The sequence below is a fragment of the Phyllostomus discolor genome, chromosome 8, assembly GCF_004126475.2.
Source record: "Phyllostomus discolor isolate MPI-MPIP mPhyDis1 chromosome 8, mPhyDis1.pri.v3, whole genome shotgun sequence".
Taxonomy (NCBI): domain Eukaryota; kingdom Metazoa; phylum Chordata; class Mammalia; order Chiroptera; family Phyllostomidae; genus Phyllostomus; species Phyllostomus discolor.
Window position 1 is genome coordinate 113981685 of NC_040910.2, and position 19431 is coordinate 114001115.

The window sequence follows — 19431 nt, forward strand, 5'->3', positions numbered from 1 at the left end:
GAGCGCAGTGGGGCGGGCGGCCAGAGAAAACGCAGGACGCCCAGTCCGACTCGGCCTTCGGATAAACAGCAAATAACACTGTCGTATGAGCGTGGTCAGTGCACTTTAGGGATACACCTATGATAATTATTTGTTGTTTGAAACTTATATTTAACCCGGCACCCTATATTTACTTGCTACTGTGGCACAGTGGGCCGACCTCGAAACCCAGCTGCCCAAGGTCAACTGGGCGCTCCCTAGCCCGCCTGTCCTTAAGCAGGGGCACCCACAGCTGCCCACCGTGGGGCAGGAAGGTCGTCCCCAGAAGGCCCCCGGAGCCCACTCGTGCCACAAACCCACGGCCTTGGTGCAGCTCCGCCACCTGCTCACCGGGGAAGCAGCAGCCGAGCTCATGGACACTCTGAGCAGGTGCCAGCCCAGCCCCAAGTGGCCCACAGCGGGGACACCGAGTCGGCATGTCCAAGGCCAAGGCCTACACAGAGTCCTGGGCAGTGCCCGGTCGTCTGGCCACACGTGAGGGGCTTGGAAGGAGCAAATGACAGACGAGTCAGGGAGGTGGTCTGAGGAGGGAGAGTGGACAGACATCATGGGCGGTGCCCAGAGGCTGAGCGTCTGCACGCCCGTGTCCACGCAACGCGTGTTCAACGGAGAGGCGCTCCTAACAGTCAGGGGGGCACGTGACCCGCCCCGGGCTGCCTGTCCCCTCCCCTCCCCCCAGCCTGCCCCAGGCCCGCTGGGAGAGCACAGCGGGCAGTCAGAGGGCACGCCCCGAGGACCCCGCGGCGAACCTTCCCCCGCCTCCCTGCCACGACTGACCTGGACCGCCCGCGGATGAGCCCTCGGTGGCGGCAGCAGGCCCCACGTCACGGCTGTGAGTCCGTGGCCCCGGGGAACCAGGCGGCGAGTGGTGGCCGCTGGTTGACTTCCGGCCCTTCCACCGCGGCGCCGCAGCAGTTCGCTCCACCAGAAGCGGAGGCCGCGTGAGGCCAGCGAACTCCTAGCCCTGCTCCGGGAACCCCGCCCAGCCCCCGCACCAGGGAGCTCGCTTCTGAGCAGAGGTGCAGCACCCACAGCTCGGGAGCAAGGACACCTGGGAGGAACGGGGCGGGGGGGGGGGGGGGGATGTGGGGGGGCATGCACAGCCTGAACAAGGGCGGCTTCTCCCTCAGCCGGCCGCCCGGGGCCCAGGAGCTACAGGAGCACCAGGGACCTGGGCTCTGTCTGCTGTCCTGACTCAGAGCTGGGCTGGTCTCCAGTGTGGCGCCCAGGACAGGACGCTGTCCGGCCAGGGACCAGGAACGGTGGCCACACCAAGCAAATGGGCAGAAAGAGGGTGTGGGGGTGCCAGTCTGGGGGGGGTGGGGGGCTGTGGGGCCACAGGAACATTCTTCTAGGCGAGCCCATGGGTTTGCAGGGACCTTTGCCAAATAGGGGAGGGTGGGGGCAAGAGACGCAGGCTCTGGGTCGGCCCACTGGGGTTAACATCCACACATCAAAGGCCCTGGCCAGAGGGCGGCATGGATGGTCAGCAAGTGGGGTCACGGATCCCGACTGTGGCTCGTGAGCCCTTTGGGACAAAGGAGGTCACCCCGGCTTGCCTGGGGCCACGCGCTCTCTGCTTCTGCCCCCCTCTTGCCCCCCAGCTGTGGGCACCAGCGCGCAGACGGTGGTGACTCCGGCTCCGCCAGAGGGAGTGGACGCTGGGCAGATCCTCACCAGGAGGGCGGGAGTGGACATGCCCTGGAGGACTGCTGGCCGGGCCGAGAGGCCTGCCCCAGCCCGCCCCAGCGCACCCCCGTGGGAAAGAAGAGGTTCACTGACCCTCAGACGCAGCACTGCGCAGGCTCCGGGGGTCACGGGCCGAGAGGAGGGAGAGCGTGTGCCTCCTGGCCGCGCCTCCTGGCCGCTCCTCCTGCAGGGGCTGCCCCCACCCCTCCCCCACCCCCAGTGCAGAGAAGGAGGCCGGCGAGCAGCGAGTCGCAGAGCTGATGGGCGGGAGAAAGTCAGAGACGGGAAACAGCGCATCCCTGCAGCCGCTGGCCGAGTCCTGGCCGCTCCGGCGGTGACGGCAGCAGGCAAGTCCGAGCTGCAGCTCCCGTTGTGGCCACAGGATCCAGCAGCTCCGGCTCTGACCGTCAGGGGCCCTGGCACCCCCACTTTCACACCGCAGCCACGGGCCCACTGCAGTCACCCATTGCTGTCCGCACCCCAGCACCCCCAGGCCCTGCGGCCCCACCAACACTCTGTGACGGGTGAGGCTGGGAGAGAAAGGACCCATCCCCCAAAGCCACAAGTACTCCCACACCAAGGTTTCCAGCACAAAGCCAGTGGCGCTGCACGGCTGCCAGCAGCAGTGCGGCCACTCACCGCCGGCACCGGCCAGTGTGGACACTGCGGGGAGCGAGGGGGCTCTGGGAAGCTGAGCTGCAGTGCGGCTGCAGCAGGAGGCTCACCATGCAGACACCACCCTGCTCTCCGCTCGCCAGGGCCCCTGGCGGCTGGGCACTGCGTAGTGGTGAGTGTCTACAGGGAGGGGCAGAGACCCACGCACCCCGCTGGTCATTTCGTGCCTTCAGCACCATCGCCTCCTTTCCAGTTACTCGGAGGGGCAGAGACTGTGTTCCCCATTTCCCTTAGTAATAGAACCCCAACCTGTAAGTGGGCACCCAGCTGTCCAGAGTCAAGACCACACTTCCCAGCTTCCCTTGCAGCTAGATGCAGCCTTGGGACCAAGTTCTGGCATGGGAGGGAGAAGAGCAACGCCGTGCATGTGCAGCGGGAAGTATCCTTAAACAGTGAGCTGTGTTCCTGGCTCTCCTGCCTTCCCGCTGGTTGAAAAGTACACATGATAGCTGGTGCTTCAGCAGCTGTCTTGGATCCTGAGAAGGAAGCCACACGGGGAGACAGGAGAACAACGAGGCAGAAGGAGCCTGGGTGCCTGATGACTGCCTGGTCCCCACAGCTGCCCTGGAGACTTTATGTGGAAGAGAAGGAAGTGTCTCCCTTGTTGAGGTCGCTGCCAGTTTGGAGTTCCGTGGAGACTAGTCTAAGTGTGGGTGTAGCTCAGCCCACCCCCCTCTCCACGGCCCTCCTCTGGGTGCTCCTTGTGTGTCCAAGCTGAGGACGTCCACCTCTCTCCACTCCCTCCCGGCCCCCACCCGCCTTCTCCTGGGCCACACCCTTTATGAGTCCCGGGCAGCCCCAGCCGGGTGGCGCAGCTGGCTACAGCGTGGTCTGGACACGCCAAGGTTGCGGCTTGGTCCCCAGGCGGGGCACACGTAGGAATCGACCAATGAGCGCACGAATGAGTGGGACAACAAATTAATGTTTCTCTCTCCCCGCCCCCCACCCCATCCCCTTCCTCTCTCTGTCCAAAATCAATAAATTTAAACAAAACGTTAAGGTCCTGGGACATCGAGCTCTGCAGGGCTGGCTCGTTTTCAGGCTGGAGGGCGCTGCCGGGTCAGGCCTCCTCACGGCACGCAGTGCTCAGCACGGCCTATCATTATGTGGTTAACGTGAGTTTCCCTGATTGCCTGCTTCCCGGGACTGTCATTAATGTGAGGGCAGGGCCCCTGTCTCAGTGCGGTCACCATTGTGTCCCTGTGCCCAGCTCGGGGCCCGGGCACGAGTGCTCACCCAGCACAGCACAGCCCAGCCGAGTGGGTGCGCCCCTGCTGGCACCACCTCCCTCCCCACCGCCGCCCCTCCTCTGCTCCCATGGCCCCTGCTGCCCCGCCACCCCTGCCTCCCCTCCCCTGGGCCCAGAGCCCCTCCCAGCTGCTGCCCGACCTCCCCGGGGAGCTCCAGGCCCCAGGCCCTCCCAGCTCTCAGAGCTGGCCACATTTCGTTGTCTGCACTCTGGTTTCGGTCATGAGGAAAGAATTGAGAATGAAATTGAGAATGAGCTGCTCCAGAAGCAGCTCCAGCGCTCGCTGGCGATGTGGCTTCGCTTCTCAGACACCCCCTTTCTGTCCTGTAAATGGTGACAGTACAGCCCCCCCCCCACCCCGTGGGAAGCATTCTGTTCACAGGGGTGTTCGGAGGAGCAAGGGTGGAGCGCGTGCCCAACCCCAAGGGCTAACAGCAGAGGACGGACAGGCCCAAGTGCTGGCTGGACGCTGCCGGGGAGAGGGGCGGCGGGCCTGCCGCGTGGGGGATGGGTCCCATGCACTGCAGCTGAAGCTGCCTGGCCAGCACCCCACCGCCAGGGAGAACCCAGAAGACGTGCCGGAATGTTCCTGGCAGCACTGCTGGCAGGCTTGGGTGACAACCCACATGTCCCTGAGCAAGAGGCTGGGCGAGTAATCCGTGGTGCACCCGTGAATGCGACACCCCGCAGCAGAACAGACAGGCGCAAACGGCTCCGCTTATGCCGAGCACGGGGCCAGCTTCTAGGACCAGCGCCACCGAGCAGCGTCCCCGGCCTGGGGCTGTGGCTGTTCCAACAGTCACACCTGCTGCGGCTGGAGGACACGCCCACTCCGCCCCCCAGCCCCTCCTCCTCCTGCTGGGCCTCCTTCCCCCGGGGGGGGGGGGGCGGGGGGCAACGGGCTGGGCGTGGGGCTGCTTCGGCTCAGAGAGGCCCCGGGCCAGAACTGGCACCTCCGATTCCAGCCCGCCCGTCAGTCCCCAGCTGCCAGCGCCGGCCGAGTCAGGGTGGCCGACAGGGTCGTCTGTGTGAGACGCCGGGGCCCAGAAGGGCTCTGAGGCCACCGCTAGTCTCCGCAGGGAAGAGCGGCCGATGGATCAGTGAAAACTGTCACCTGTGGCGGAGGAAGGACCGGCAACCTCCCGCTCCCCGAGACCCCCCCCAGGAGCCTTGAACAGTGCCAGACCCACCCGCTCCCGGCGGCAGTGCGTGCTTTGACGGCGGCTCGTGCGCGCTCCCCGAGCCTGTGACTACCGAGTGCGAGCCCGCGCCAAGAGCGTCACTGCATTCTGTCTCACCTGCCCGGTCATCCTGCTATTGCTGCCGCACGGGGAGGTGGGGGCACCCACCTCCACAGTGGCAGGTTGGGGTGTGCACACACAGCCAAGCTCCCCAGATGCCACACCCTGGGACACCGCAATGTCCCCTCGGTGCCCATTGCCTTTCTTCCCCTTTTCCTCTGCCCCATCTCTTCCCCGCCCGTCACAGCGGCTCCGGGGCCACCTCCTTCCCTCGCGCCCATTCCTGCAGAGAGTCCTCGGCTCGGGCCGCCCAGCCCTGGACTTCTGTACGGTTGTGCGGCCCGGCCATGAACTTCACATCTGGAGCACACACAGCCTTGTGTCCGCGGGGCCCGCTGGGGCTGAGCCCTACAGCTGGGCAGAGAGAGGCCCCCCGCCCCCCAGAAAGGTCTGCTGAGCGAAGAAATGCATCTGCCTCGAGGGAAGCCCCGTCTCTGGCCCCCCCAGGGAACACGCTTGGGCCGTTCCCCCCAGTGTGTGCCGGGTGCCTGCCTCGGCCAGGCAGCGCCCTGTGATACCACTGTGTAACACAAACGGAGCATGTCAGAGGGCCTCCTGGAGGAGGAGGCACCCAGACCGTCGTGGGCCACAGGACAGACGGGCAGGCAGGCTGTTGCTCCACTGCTCCGCCTCACGCTGAGCTCGTCACCTGCAGGGCGTCTCCTGGCTCCTGGGGAGGCTCTGAACGGCTCCGCAGGGCCGAGGGGCCCCGCCCTTTTTCAGGCTGCCTCTGCCTAGGACTCCACTTAGGTTCCCACTGCACGTGGGTTTCGCTGACATTGTGTGTCACTGTCCGCAAAACAGCAACGTCTCTAAGATGCTTTTATGCACACTCGGGAACGCGTGTGGCACATGTCGCCAGGGCGCTGCCCTGCCCGCCCTGCCCGCCCTGCCCTGCGGCCCAGGGCTGACCCGCAGGCAGCGTCCGTGGGGGCTCCTTTGCCCCGCCGGGGCCGGATTCTGCCAGCGAGGAGCCCGCAGATGCAGGGAGCAGACGGGAGGAAAGCGAGGTCAGTCTATCAATCACCAGGCTCCTCTCCGCCCGGTCGCTGTGTCCCTCTCCCCAAGGTCACAGCTCCCGCTCCTTGGGTCTCTCCTATGGCTGCAGCTGCTGTTCAGGTCGGGGGGTGGTAACAGCTCCCCTTGTGGCTGGGCCCGGGTACCGCACCACCCCGCCTTCATTCATTTTCCATTTATTCAATTTCCCTCTAATAACCTGTCTGAGGGTGCCGTAAAAATGTAAGACCATGTCAACCACCCATATCAAAGGGCACTCGTGTATGTTCTACTTGGAGGAGCTTGGAAGGGAGGCTAGCCCCCAGGCCTCCCCTGCGGCCACCTCTGTTTGTACCCCAGGACATCATAGTGGAGAGTGTCAATAACTAACCCAATCGATGAAAGATTGATCTCGCCCGGCCCCTCCGCCACCCAGCCGCAGACCGGCTCTTCCTTCCTTCAGCCCGACCTGCTGCAGCCTCCCCAGCCAAGCCCAAGGGACACGCTCCCTCCTTCCCGGTCCCCTGACGCGCAGCCCTCTGGGGATACAGCGGTGGGTGCAGAAGCCCTGTGCCCAGGCTCCCGGGGGAGGCGAGGACCCGCGCCGAGCAGCGGGAATCAGGGAACTCGGTCCCCAGCGGCCTCCACCCTAACAGGCTCGGGACTTTGAAATTGCCACTCCACCTCCGCGCGTGCAATGGGGACAGCCACGACTCCGGCCCGCAACACAGCGGAACACAGAGGTGGCACGGCGCTTCGTGCGCAAAGGACTCTCACGGGCCCTCTGGGACAGCTGGGGGCGGCACGGGGATCCCAGAGCGGCGTGGGGCGCGGGTAGCTGTCTGGTCCACCGGGCGCACCCGCGCCCCACGCGCCCCACCCGCTGCCGCCAGCAAACGGCCCCACGTGGGGCCGCACGAGCTCGCGGCCCCCGCACCCCATTGGCTTCCGCGTAGCCAATCCGAGGGTGTTATCGGCAGCAGCCGCGCTGATTGGCCGCAGCAGGCCGGCCCCGGAGGGGGCGGGGCTCTCTTTTGTTCTTTCCTCGGCGGCGCCACGGGCTCCCCCACCCCGGAGCCCCGAGGCCTGGTCTGGGCTGCCGGGAGCCGGTGGGGGGCTGCTGGCCGTGGCCGACGCCCCTCGCAGGTGGCCTCTCCGGACCCCGGCCCTTCTCACCACCCCCTCCCCGTCGTCCCCATCTTGCCCACACGCAGGAGAAAGAATCAACCGCCTGAAACGCGGCCTGCGCAGGGGCTGACCTTGGACAAGCCCGTTCAGTTCTTCCCCCTCGGTTCCCTTAACCCTTGCTTTCCGCCTGCCTCCTGGGAATTGTTCGGAAGAGCCCATAAAAAATGAGCTCGGGCTCCTTCTACAATGTAACCAATCAATGATAGAAGGCTTTGATTTTTCCTGAGAGGCAGCACGTGGGAGATTGCGGAGCGGGGGAGACGAGGGGCCCTAACCTGAGCCTGATTCTGAATGACAGTCCCTTTCTAATCACGGCCGGCTGGGGGCTCTGGTCCCAGATGGGGCTGGGTGGGGGGTGGGGCAGAGGCCCCTGAGTCAGCCCGGCCAGCTGTGCAAACTCCCCAACCCTCCTCCCTCTCCCTCCAGCCACTCTCCGCAGCGGCCTCCCCCTGCGGCGGGAAGCGGCGGCTGCAGGAACCAGGGCCCCTCAGAGGGACTGAGGGCTCTGGGCTGGCCTGGGGGGTCAGGTCTGGCCAGCTCACCACCTCCCACCACCCCCAACACCCCAAATCTCTTGGAAGCCCCCCGGAAGGCAGACAGGCAGCAGTGCGGTCCAGGGTGCGGGCTCTGGACTCCTGAACTCCGGGCTGCTGCGGCCTGAGGTCCCCTCCCAGCTGGCGCCCCAGGCTCAGCTCCTTTTCTTCTGCCAGGTGGCCACCAAGGAGACCACTAAGTCACAGCCACTGAGTCAGGGGGTCAGACCCCAGAGAATCCTCAGCGCCCCCCCCCCCATGTCAGTGTTGATGGAGAGGAGGGTGTCGATGCAGAGAATGCAGGCTCGACAGTGGCTCAAGGACCGCAGCTCGACCGAGACGGGAGTCCTCTCCAAGGTCACCAGCCTGGACCTGAGAGTCTGTAAAATAAAATAAATGAAAAAGTAAACGCAATTCCCCGAGGGAGGCAGATTCTGATCTGATCAGCATTCAGAGCGCCTCTTCCCGTGCGGCCTAGGTATGGTCCTTCAGCCATGGCGGCCCCTCGGCCCCCGAGCCCTGGACCACCCTCTCCAGCCCTCCACGGGCAGCGAGGGGGTCAGAGTCCTCCCCTGCAACCTGCAGTGGCCCCTGGAAGGACTCCCAGCCGCAGGTCCTTGGCAGGTGTCTGCTGGCTCCCTGGGGGCGGGGAGCTGGAAGGCTGACATCTGTGGAGTGTTTTTACTGTTGGACAAATTGAATCAATTAAACAGGCCCCATCGGGGTGGCTGGGAGCCCAGTGTACGGAAGGAGGATGGGAGCAGAGCCAAGGGGGTGTCTCCCCGCCAAGGCTTCAGGGTGAAGAGGCGAGCAGGACGTGCCCCCTTCCAGGGACGCTCCCTGCGGACCACAGGCCGAGAGGGAGGGGCCGGGGCAAGAGCCGAAGCCAGCCCGGGGAAGCTGGGACAAGGTGCTGGGGTGGGTGCGGAGGAGACTTCGGACCTCATGCCTGCCCCGCTCCACCACTCCGAGACCCATTTCTCCACCCGAGATGCAGGCACTCGGGGCTTCTCCACCTCCTGGCCCGCAGTCCTGTGGGGCCAGTGCCCCCTGACACCGCGGCCTCCTTTCAAAGGCACTTTGTCGCTCCCACATGGAGGCCTCCGGAAGCTGGGAGGCTCCACCCAAGAGAGGAGGCTGCTGCCCAGGGAGGCCCAGGGAGGCAGGGGAGGAAGCGGAAACAGACTGCGGGGGTCACAGGGGGCGCGCCAGTCCCCCACCTGGAGCGGAAGCCTGCCCCTTGGGCCAACCCAGCGTGATTTAGGGGGCAGCTGCTCTGTGACCCAGCTGACTCGGAGCTGGCCACCGCTCCGGAGCCCAGCTGTCGCAGGCGCACCCCTCTGCCCAAGGTGCACCCCGTCCCCCCACCCTGAGGAGGACGTCAGGGCCACCCTCTCAGATGTATGTTCTTCCCGAGAGACCGGGGTCCGGCCGGCGGCAGCTTCTGGGGCTGCTGCAGGGTCCCTGCGGGTCAGGCCGGGCTCCCCGCCCCCGCCCCGTCCCACTGCCATCGCACACAGGCACCCCGCCCAAGTGCCTCTGCTGGGTGACCCCCCTGTCCCCCTTGGACAGCCAGACCACATCTGCCCCTTGATGTCAGCTGGGCCACCAGAGGCGGCCGGACACCTCATGGGCGAAGTCCCACGCAGGGCAGCGTGGTCTTCACCTGCCAACCCTCAGGACCGCAGGGCAGAGGCTGAGAAAGGACACTGACCAATGCCCAGGCCAGGGCCGGCTCGAGGGCCCACTTCCAGAAACTACCCTGGGACCGGGGCTACTTCACAGGGAGATGCCGCCCCTTCCTGCCAGGCCACCCGGGACAGCCTGAGTCCCAGGCCCAGCTGCTTGGGGGTGGGGGTGGGATGGGAAAGGGCGGGGAGAGAGTGATATTTGCTCCCCTTTCCTTGCTCAGCACCTGTTGAGGACCCACACCTGCTGCTCGGGCAGGGTTCTGAGGCACTGTGGTGCTGAGGATGGGCCGGAGTGACCCGACGCAGGGTCTTGGCCATCTAGTGTGCGTCTCACGGGACAGAGTGCTCGGGCCGCATCGCAGACAGCCCCTCGGGAGGGTGGGACTGGTCCAGGTTTGCTGAGCGCTCAAGCAGGTAACTGGAGGCGCCGGGCCTTAGAAGAAAGGAATGGCGGTTACTCTATCCACGGAGCTTTTGCTGCACTTTCGCCCAACGTTACGAGCTGCGGTGCAGCTTTGGGGCAGGAAGTTGCAGCCCGGTGACTTTGGGGACCAGGTTCAAAGCCGCCTCTGCGGCCTCCCGCACTCATCTGGGTCTACCAGGAGGCGTGAACCAGGAAATCAACCTTCGGCGCCGCCGTCGGCCCTCCCTGCGGAGCCCGCCGGCCGAGAGGAGCGGTATGGAGGCGCCCTCCAGCGGCTGCGGCCGGGAAGGCGGCCGGCCTGAAGAACCTGAAGCGCCGGCGGCGTGGGGAGAGCACAAGCTCGGGAGGAAAGGCTGGCGGCTTCCCCGCGCCTGGCCTCTGGACCCCGCCGCACCTCCGCGACAGCGCCCCCGCGGCCTCTTGTTCCTGATTGGACCGCACAGAACTTGGGAACCGAAAGGGAGCTGCCCAGTGAGAGTCAGAAGCAAGACACCGCTTAGGGTGACCCTGCGGGGCTCCTGCCTGGAGCCTCGAGGGGGCAGAGCTGGGGAGGAGGAGAGAGAGCGGCGGTTGGGAGCTGCGTCTGCTTGTATCCCCTGCGGGGCGGCTGTGTGCCCCCCGTCCCTGTCTCTGTGATGCACGCAGCCTCTGGCAGGGAATGCCTCCTCGCGCCGCAGCCCGCCCCGCGGAGCTCGCCAGCTGGGCGGAGGCGGTAGCGCACAGTAAAGCAGGGTGTCGCGGCCCACCCAGAAGCTACCGGCGCCTCCTCTGAACTTAAACCCTGCCACACCCAGCCAAGAGCACTTCTGGAACACCGGGGGCAGGCAGACACGGTTTCCAGTCTTTGGGCTTTAAATGTTTTAATAGCTTTGTTGAGACATACCTCACATACCATCCAGTTCCCCCACTTAAAATGTACAATTCCCCCGGACTGGTGTGGCTCAATTGGTTGGGCATCATCTCGCAAAACTGGAAGGTCTCTGGTTCGACTCCCAGTCAGGGCACATGTCTGTGTTACAGGTTTGGTCCCTGGCCCTAGCAACTCATCGATGCTTCTCTCCCTCTCTTCCCCCCTCCCTTTCCCTCGCTCTAAAAATAAATAATTCTTAAAGTATACAATTCCGTGGTTTTGGCATATTACAGCATTATTTTTTTAATTGTAATGAAATGTAAATAACAAAAGTTGCCATTTTAAGTGTACAGTTCAGTGGCATTAAGTACATTCACCACGCTCTGCCGTTACCACCCACTCCCAGAACCTTTGCATGTCATAAACCCCACACTCAGTAAGCAATAAGGCCTCCTTCCGCCACCCCCCCCAGGTCTCAGTAACCTCTAACCCACTTTCTGTTTCTATTTGAAGTATTTCACAGAAGTGGAATCATAAAACATCCACCCTTTCATGTCCGGCTATGTCCCCAGGCATCATGTCTTCAGGGTCCACCTACACCGAAGCCTGGGTCGGAACTTCACTCCTTTTTATGGCTGAGGACTATTCCACCGAGCGGCCACACCACGCCGGGTTGGTCCATCGTCTGCTGGCGGACACTTGCACTGTCTCCGCCCTTTCCCTGCGTGAATAATGAACATGAACTGTCGAGCCCCTGCATGCATTCGTTTCCTTTGGGTATGTTCCTAGGGGTGGGACGTAATTCAGTCTTTAGCTCTTTGAGAGTGGGCACACTTTTCATAATGGCTGCACCAGCATTGTACGAGGGTTCCAATTTCTCTGCATCCTCACCAACACTCGTTACTTTCATTATTATTATTTAGTATAGCATTGATTTTTTTAAGTAATATTTTCATTGCAAACTATATACTCGTGAAAAATAACTTAGAGGCTGCAGAGGAGAAAGGCCTTTTGTATTTTCCTGCAAACCTGCCACCTGCAGGTGACCGCGCTGATTTGGGGTGAAAGCAGGCTTGTTTGCTTTCTAAGGCCTCGGTGTTGGGAATGGCGGGGCCGCGGCGAGGGGGAGAGCAGAGAAGGCAGGGGACAACCCTGAAACCCTGCGAGGGTCGCCCTCGGCAGCCGCGCCTCGCCTGGGGTGGGGGGTCGGCCACTGGGGATCTGTGTGCAGGCCCCTTATTGAGGGCGCCCACGACCGCAGACTGGCTCACAGCCTCACTTCCCTCACCGAGGGGCGGCGCCGGGAGAGTTAAAAAGGGGCCAAGCGACTTGGACGCAGGAAGCCCCCAGGGGACCTGACCCAGACCCCGCCGCCCTGCGGGTCCCGCGGCCGGGCCCGCCAGGAGTCGCGTGCCCATTGGCCGAGCGGGTGGCTACTCAGGCCAATCACGGAGGGCAGAGGCTCAGCGCCCAATGGGAGCGCAGCGGGTGGGGCGCGCGCGTGCGCACTGGGCCCTGCGCGTGGCCGGTCCGGTCACCAGAGGGTACCTGCGGGGTGCCCCCAGGCCCTGGCTTCCTCGCGCGGGGTGTGCCCGCGATCCCGCCTCCCGGGGGTCTCCCACACGCACCGCCCCTCCCCAGCCGTGCGGGGCCCCCCGGCGCCCCAAACTTCCAACGAGCACCGGGAGGTGGAGGCACTGTTTGGCCGCGGCACTGTCGTTATTGTGAGAACAAACGCTCAGCACAAAAGGGAGACGCAGAATTTACGAGACGGCCCCTCGGAGCCCGGCGGGCGACATCTGGCTGCGGCGTTCTGCAAGAGCGGTTCCTTTATCTAGAAACAAAGGCGTCCCCGGACCCGCGAGGCCGCAGAGGCCCGGGCCCCTGTCGGCCCCTCCGGGCGGGCGCGGGCCCGAAGGGTTCTTGGCGGCGGATCGCGTGTCCCCCGGTGGCGGGCGGGACGGAGCCCCCTCCCCCTCCTAGCTCCTTCTCCGCCCTTGACCCTCCTCCTCCTCCTCCTCCCTTTCCTTCCCCTTCCTCCCTCCTCCCCTCTCCCTTTCCTTCCCTTCCCCCCTCCTCCTCACAACCTTCACCTCCCCCAGCCCCCCGGCAGCCAAGCGACAAGATTAAGAGATAAGGCTCGGGGAAATTTTTCCCAGGTCAGCTCTGCTGTGGAGAATAACTAATCGAATCAAAGCGTCTGCGATCCCCGCCCCTTATCCCGGGTTCTGAAGAGCCCGCGGGGACCGGCATCTTCCCGGACAGGATCTTCCCTCTTCCCGGGGAAGGCAGGCCTCTCGCAGGGCTCGGCGTGCCCGCTCCCCTAGCGGCCGTGCCCTCGGGGTCCAGCCCTACATCTGTCCGACCTGTCCTTGCTCCGCCTCGGGCCTGCCCAGGTGGCCGGGCCGGGCTCTGAACAAAGGCCGCAGGGACCCGCAGCCTTGGCGCGGAGAAGCCCCTAGCACGTGACCCCGCCCTAGGGCTGAGCCAGTGGGCCTGCAAGCAGGTTCCGCCCCCCCCCCCCCCAATACCCTCCAACCCTGGAGTCCAGCTGGGTTCCGAGATCCCTTTGGAGAGGGCGTAGGTGGCCGGAGCCGCTGCACCTCGCTCGGGGGCACAGTGGGGGCCAGACTGTGGGGACATGTGGCCGCGAGAACAGAGGGCACCTATCACACCCGGCTGCCTCCCTCCTCCCCCTCTCTTGTAGGGAGGACTTCGCTCCCCAAGGGCTGCCTGGGTTGCAGGGGGGTTGGTGGCGCGCAGACCTGGAGGTAGGTCCTCAGGGGGGTGTAGACCCGGCGCGGGGCGGGGCTCCGCCTCTAACTGGAAGGGTAAACCCTCTAATCTCTGCTCCAGCTTCACACCGCACCTGGAGAATGATGCTGACCTCAGGGAAGCCGAAGTCCTCCAGGCATCCACGGCCCCGCCCAATCTGACCTCTGCCCTGTTCGCCACCATTTCATGGCCCCTGGACACTCTGGCCTCGCAGTTCCTGGGATTCACCCAGGGGTGCTGTCACCCCAGGGCCTTTGCACCGGCCATCCCTCTGTGGACTGCTCCTCCCCCTTCCCTCTGGCCGCCCCCATTTCCTCCTTTAAATCTTTGCTCACCGTTGTGGGCCTCCTCCTGCTCCCAGTTTAAACACGTGATCCCGCCGGCCCCTCCCAGGCCGGGCCCCAGCCCCAGGTTCCTTCCCCCAGCTCTGACGCGCTGCTGTTTCCTTGTTTTTCACGGTCTGTTTCCCTCGACTAGGGGTGTGAGTTCTCTCCGCCCGCTTCCCAGCTGTGGCCTGCCTGGCTCCCAGGAGGCCCTCCCTAAGTATCTGTTGACAATAAAGTAATGACTATAAATCCATAAACCTGCGGACCCCCTTAAAGACCGAGGGCGGCCGTCCCAGCCCCACACCAGAGCCAGTGATGCGGCCGGGAGCCGCTCTGCGTGACGCACACCTCACGTTAAATCCCGTTAACGTGCTCGGAGCGTCAGGGGGTCCTGGTTGACCAGGGAGGAGAGAGCAGCACGTGAACAGGAACTAACCAGCGGTTGCCCAGAACCGCCCCAGACAAATGGGAAGAAGCTCCAGTCCCCCCAGAATCAGACGTGCACATCCCAGCAACCGGAACGGGTCGTTTCTCACCCGGCAGACTGGCAGGCATTACCGGTGGTCACGGCTGGGGTGGGTTGGGAGGCTGGGGAAAGACACCCACGGTGGGCGGGCAGGGCCCCCCAGGCCTCGCAGGCTCCTGTGCGGGGGGGGGGGGGGGCGGTGCCTCCGCCCCAGCTGCTGGGCCGCTGAAACCCGGGCTCAGCCCTGCCGGGCACTCGGTGGAACTGCACCAGAGACCACACAGGAGGGTGCGGGTGAGGCCCGCCCCTCGCTCCTCCCGGCCTCTTCCCCATGCAGTTCGCATCCCATGTTCCCGAGACACCAGCTGGCCTGGCTGCCCGTGGGTGCCAGGTTGGGGGCGGATCCGCTCACAACCTCAGCGGAGGGGCCCACGGGCACCATACGGTGGGTGGGAGGCCGCGAGCGCAGCCCTAGAAGCGCTTATTAACGAGCCAATAAATCACAGCTCCACCCCTCCCCCGCTCCTCGTCGCCGCCCGACGTTTTTTGTACTGACGCATTTAACTCCTCTTTAAAGCCCGTGTGTCTGATCTCCGCAGGGGCCGCGCGCAGCAGAGAGCCCCCGGCCTCCCCGACTCTGGATGGCTGCCGTGCGTGAGGGGGGCCCCTGCGCTGGAGGCCCCGTCCCGCCCGGAGGCTCCTCCGTTTGGCTCCCGGCCACGCTCCCTGGGATGACATCACAGTTGGTGCTGGCCTTGGCAGCTGGCTTATTGGCCCGTAGCCGGGGACACCCAGCCGTCCGGGAGGCCCCGTCAGGTGGCAGGCCCTGGCCCCTGGCCTGTCATCCACGCCTCCCTGGGGACAGGAGGCCCGGCCAGGGTCGGGGTGGGCGCTGGCTCTCCGTAGGCCTGTCCAGGCTGCAGGGACAATTTGAGTGATTCCTTGGCCCCCACTTCCCTCACAGGCAAGATCTTCAAGCCTCGCACAGAGGGACATAACCACGGTAAAGAGCACTGTCAGCAAAAAGCACGAGAAAGCACCCGAGGGGTTCTGTTCCAGGCCGAGTTCCTGGAGCCCGCAGGGCCCTGGAGAGAGGATTCTGGGAGAATCCTAGCGGAACAGCCACTTTCTCCTTTCCAAGTGTGGCCCTCACCTGCTGCAGGTGGACCCAAAGCATCTTAATAACAAACTGGCCAAACAGCTTTAAAAACAAACAGGTAGTGGGCAGACACGTGCCCCCTATGGTGGGCGCCTCTGGGCCGGCCCTGACCCCGTGCCCTGGTCCTGTGACCAGGGCCCCCTCAAGCAGTGTACTGGCCGGAGTTCTGGGGCCGCTGGAGCAGGGCCCAAGGGAGAGCGCTCCTGAGATTAGGTGGCGAGACACTGCGGCTCTCACCTCCCACCAGCAGCCGCAGGAGCCCGGTCCAGTGGGTCGGTGACGTCTCCTGAGACCACGGGCCCTGCACACAGCCCCCTGGGAGCCCCTGAGCCAGGACCACCCAGGCAGTGACACGCCGCCGGAGGGGAGGGAGGGGAAGCAGCAGGTGGAGGAGGCGCAGCCAGGCAGCCAGGCCCGTGCAGGAGTCAGTGGTGAAATCAGGAGCAGGAGGAGGTGGGCACCCCGTGGAACAGCACAGCTGGGGGAGCCTGGAGCGGAGGCAGAGCACCCCGTGGAGGCTGGAGCCCTGCCCCCAACCCCCAGTGCACCCCAGGCCTGGCCCAGCAGGGCCGCACCCCCGGGCCTGGGAGGCACGGTGACCCCCACCGCGAGGAAGGGAGGGGTGAGGCCCCAGGGGCCGGGTGACTCGACCCACGCTGCACGACCTGTGCGTGTCTTGGCCGAGCCTGAGAACGGACTCTTTCTTCTTTGTTTTTCATTGTGTTTGCTGATGTGGGAGAGAGAAACATCGGCGCCTTGTTCCACTCATTCGTGCACTCATTGGCTGACTCCCGTGTGCGCCCTGCCGGGGATTGAACTCACAGCCTTGGCGCCCAGGGTGACGCTCCAACCCACTGAGCCACTCGGCCAGGGCTGACGGGCAACTTTTTCCTTCCTTCCCCCACCTCGTGACGGATTATTTCTTGAAGGCAAGAAACTAGCAGGCCTGCCCAGTTTAAACTGAGTGGGCAGGAAGCTTTGGAAAAGCCTCCACTTTTATTTTATCTATTTATTTATTTGTTTTTTAACCTGCAGTCTGTTCCTTTTTCTCGCTGTGATTGCCCTTGGTTGCTCTGCGGTCGAAGGGCTTTGGGAGAGCCTCCGCACTCAAACAGAAACGTCCCCGAGAACACAGGAAAAGCCGTGGAACGCGGACGCCGCGGTGGAAGCTGGGCGTCGGCCGGCTGAGGGCGGGGCCTCCCCAGCAAACCCGCGGAGACGGGGACTCGGGGGTGCTCGCCCCTGGGCGGCGGCAGCAGGAAGGAGCCAGATCCCACCCCGCGGCCGTCCGCTGAGAGCTTGTGAACGGGGGCGGGGGTGGGGGGCGGGGAGCGCCACCGCACGACTCGGAGCAGCCGCGGAGAGGGCCCCCTCGGCGTGCGGCGGTCCCGTGCTGCCGCACCGCGTCCTGAGACACGCACTGTCACGTGACTCCACCGTGCACCCTCCCAGGGGCGCTTACACACACCCGCCGCACCCCCGGGCTCTGGGACACCCACCGCCTGGGCCCGGTGGGGGAGGAAAGACATTCTCCCTCGGCCCCTCTGGCTTCCGGGCTGGGCCCCCGTAATAAAAGACCACCAGCAGGGAAAAAAACCCCAAAAGTTCAGCACCACGCGCACCCCTGTGTGGCTGGGAGGGACCCTGGAGAACCAAGTGGCTGGTTAGGAAGGCCACGGCCACCATGCTAGACGCCGTTCCCCGCTGAGGGCGACAGGCTGGGGGCGGGGGTGAGGGGTGGGGGGGGAGTCCGTTATGGGTGGGGGGAGGGTGGAGTCAGGAAAAGCACAGCCAACAACTCTCTACCCTCTGCGCTGGGGAGAGCTTCTAGAAGGAAGGCCACCCCCTCTTCCCCGTGCAGGGAGGGGACACCCTGACACAGGGCGGTCCCCCTCACAAATGTCCTGTCTGCGGCAAAGGGTCACTTGTACGCGGTTGTCAGAGTTTCTCCCGTGTCTGTTTCTTGAAACCGCCCAGCCTGCGGTCACCCTTGGGCCAATGGGGTGTGCTTGGGGTGACAAATTGCGTCATCCCCTTCAGCTCCTGGGCTACAGACCTAGGCGGCCTGGGGCTGTGCGGGATACCGTGGAACGGGAACTATTTCCCACTATTGTGCCCAAGGACACGTGACGGCGACAGTGTGATCGTGGCTCCAGCGGTGCCAGGCGATGTCTCAGGGACCCACCGTCACGCGCACGTGGTCCGCCGTCGACCGAAACATTGTTTCATGGCCCCTGACTGTATTCACAGGAAAGGTGCCACTGGTGTGTGGATGAAAGAAAATCAGGTCCCTCATATATCTTTATTTTTAAAGATTTTATTTGTTTATTTTTAGAGAAAGGGGGAGGGAAAGAGGGAGGAAGACAGGGAGAAAAACATCCATATGTGGTTGCCTCTCACGCACCTCCTACTGGAGACCCAGCCTGCAACCCAGCCATGTGCCCTGACTGGGAATCGAACCTGCGACCCTTTGGTTCCCAGGCTGGCGCTCACTCCATGGAGCCACGCCAGCTGGGGCCATCATACATCTTTTATGTGTGAAGACATGTCACTATGTGTACTCCGAAGGATAGAAGGGATGCTGCCCTGGCCGTCCTGGGACCACCGACAGGGGTTTGCCCGCCTGCCGTGAACCACCGGAAAACAGGGAAAAAGAGCCAGGCAGTGGCTGTGGCTGCACACCGGACAGCAGGCAGCCCTGGACCAAGACCCCTGCGCGGCAGCAGCAGCAGCGCGGCAGATTCAGGCCCTCCGGTTTCCTCCCTTTCCGGCAGGAGGCCCGCTCCCCACCGAGGCACGGAGTGCAGGGTCTCCTGAGTGGAGACGCAGAGCCCGGCGTTGGGAGAGGCTGAGACAGCTGGCATTTGCAAGGCGCGGTGCCTGAGCGGAGGTAGGCACAGAGGACAAGTCCGGAAGGGCACACAGAGGTCCCCTGAGGCTTCTGGTGGGTTTCAAACTGCACGTGTGCGTGAGGGAACCCCGGGAGACGTGGCGAGGGCAGAGCCCTGCAGAGCAGAGCTGCACGGTCCCTGGAGCCCGCCTGCATCCCAGGCACACGCGGCTCCCCTGGGCCCGGCGAACCTCTCGGAGCGTCTCGGGAGAGTCCCACGGGTGTGACCTGAGCAGCAGGGCTCGGCTGTCCCGGGGCAAAAGGCTGGTCCAGACACATTTCAACAAAGCTTTGAAGTCACTGCAAAGAGGTCAGGCTGCTCGGTGATAAACGGACTGTCTGCCAAAGCAAACTTCCATGCACTTTAAAACCAGGTGACAGCCCTGGCCAGGTGGCCCAGTGGCCCGAGCACCGGCCCGCGGACCGAAGTGCTGCTGGCTCACTCACTGAGAGAAAGAGGCAACAATAGGAGCTTTTTCAGCGGCCGGTGGGGCAACAGCCATCCGTCTAACTAACACACGGATTTTGGAATCTCAGGAGGACAGGAGAGGATGACAAAAAACGTTTTTGAAGACGTAATGGCTGAAATTTTTCTGCATTTGTTGAAAACTATAAACCCACACATTTGGGTTTGTCAACTATAAATCCGAATATTGGACAAATCCCAAGGACAATAAAACCACGTTGTGACATATCTGAACCAAAGTGTTCAGCTCCATCGGCTGAAAATGGGGAACTCTTCTAAAGAAAGATTCTATATATTTATTTTTAGAGAGGAGGGAAGGGAGGGAGGAAGAGAGGGAGAGAGACACCAACCGGCTGTCTCTCACACTCGCCCCCACCCAGGGACCGGCCCGCAGCCCAGGCGTGTGCCCTGGGGCGGAACCAGCCGGCGACTTCCGTTTCGCAGGACGATGCCCAACCCGCTGAGCCACCCTGGTCAGGTGAGAATGGGGACCTTCCCATGCACACGTGTGTTCCCTGTGTGTGTATTAAAGACCTGATTTTCAGCCCTGGCTGGCGTAGCTCAGTGGATTGAGCGTGCAGGCTGCGAACCAAAGTGTCGCAGGCTCTATTCCCAGTCAGGGCACATGCCTGGGTTGCAGGCCACGGCCCCCAGCAACCGCACATTGATGTTTCTCTCTCTCTCTCTCTATCTCCCTCCCTTCTCTCTCTAAAA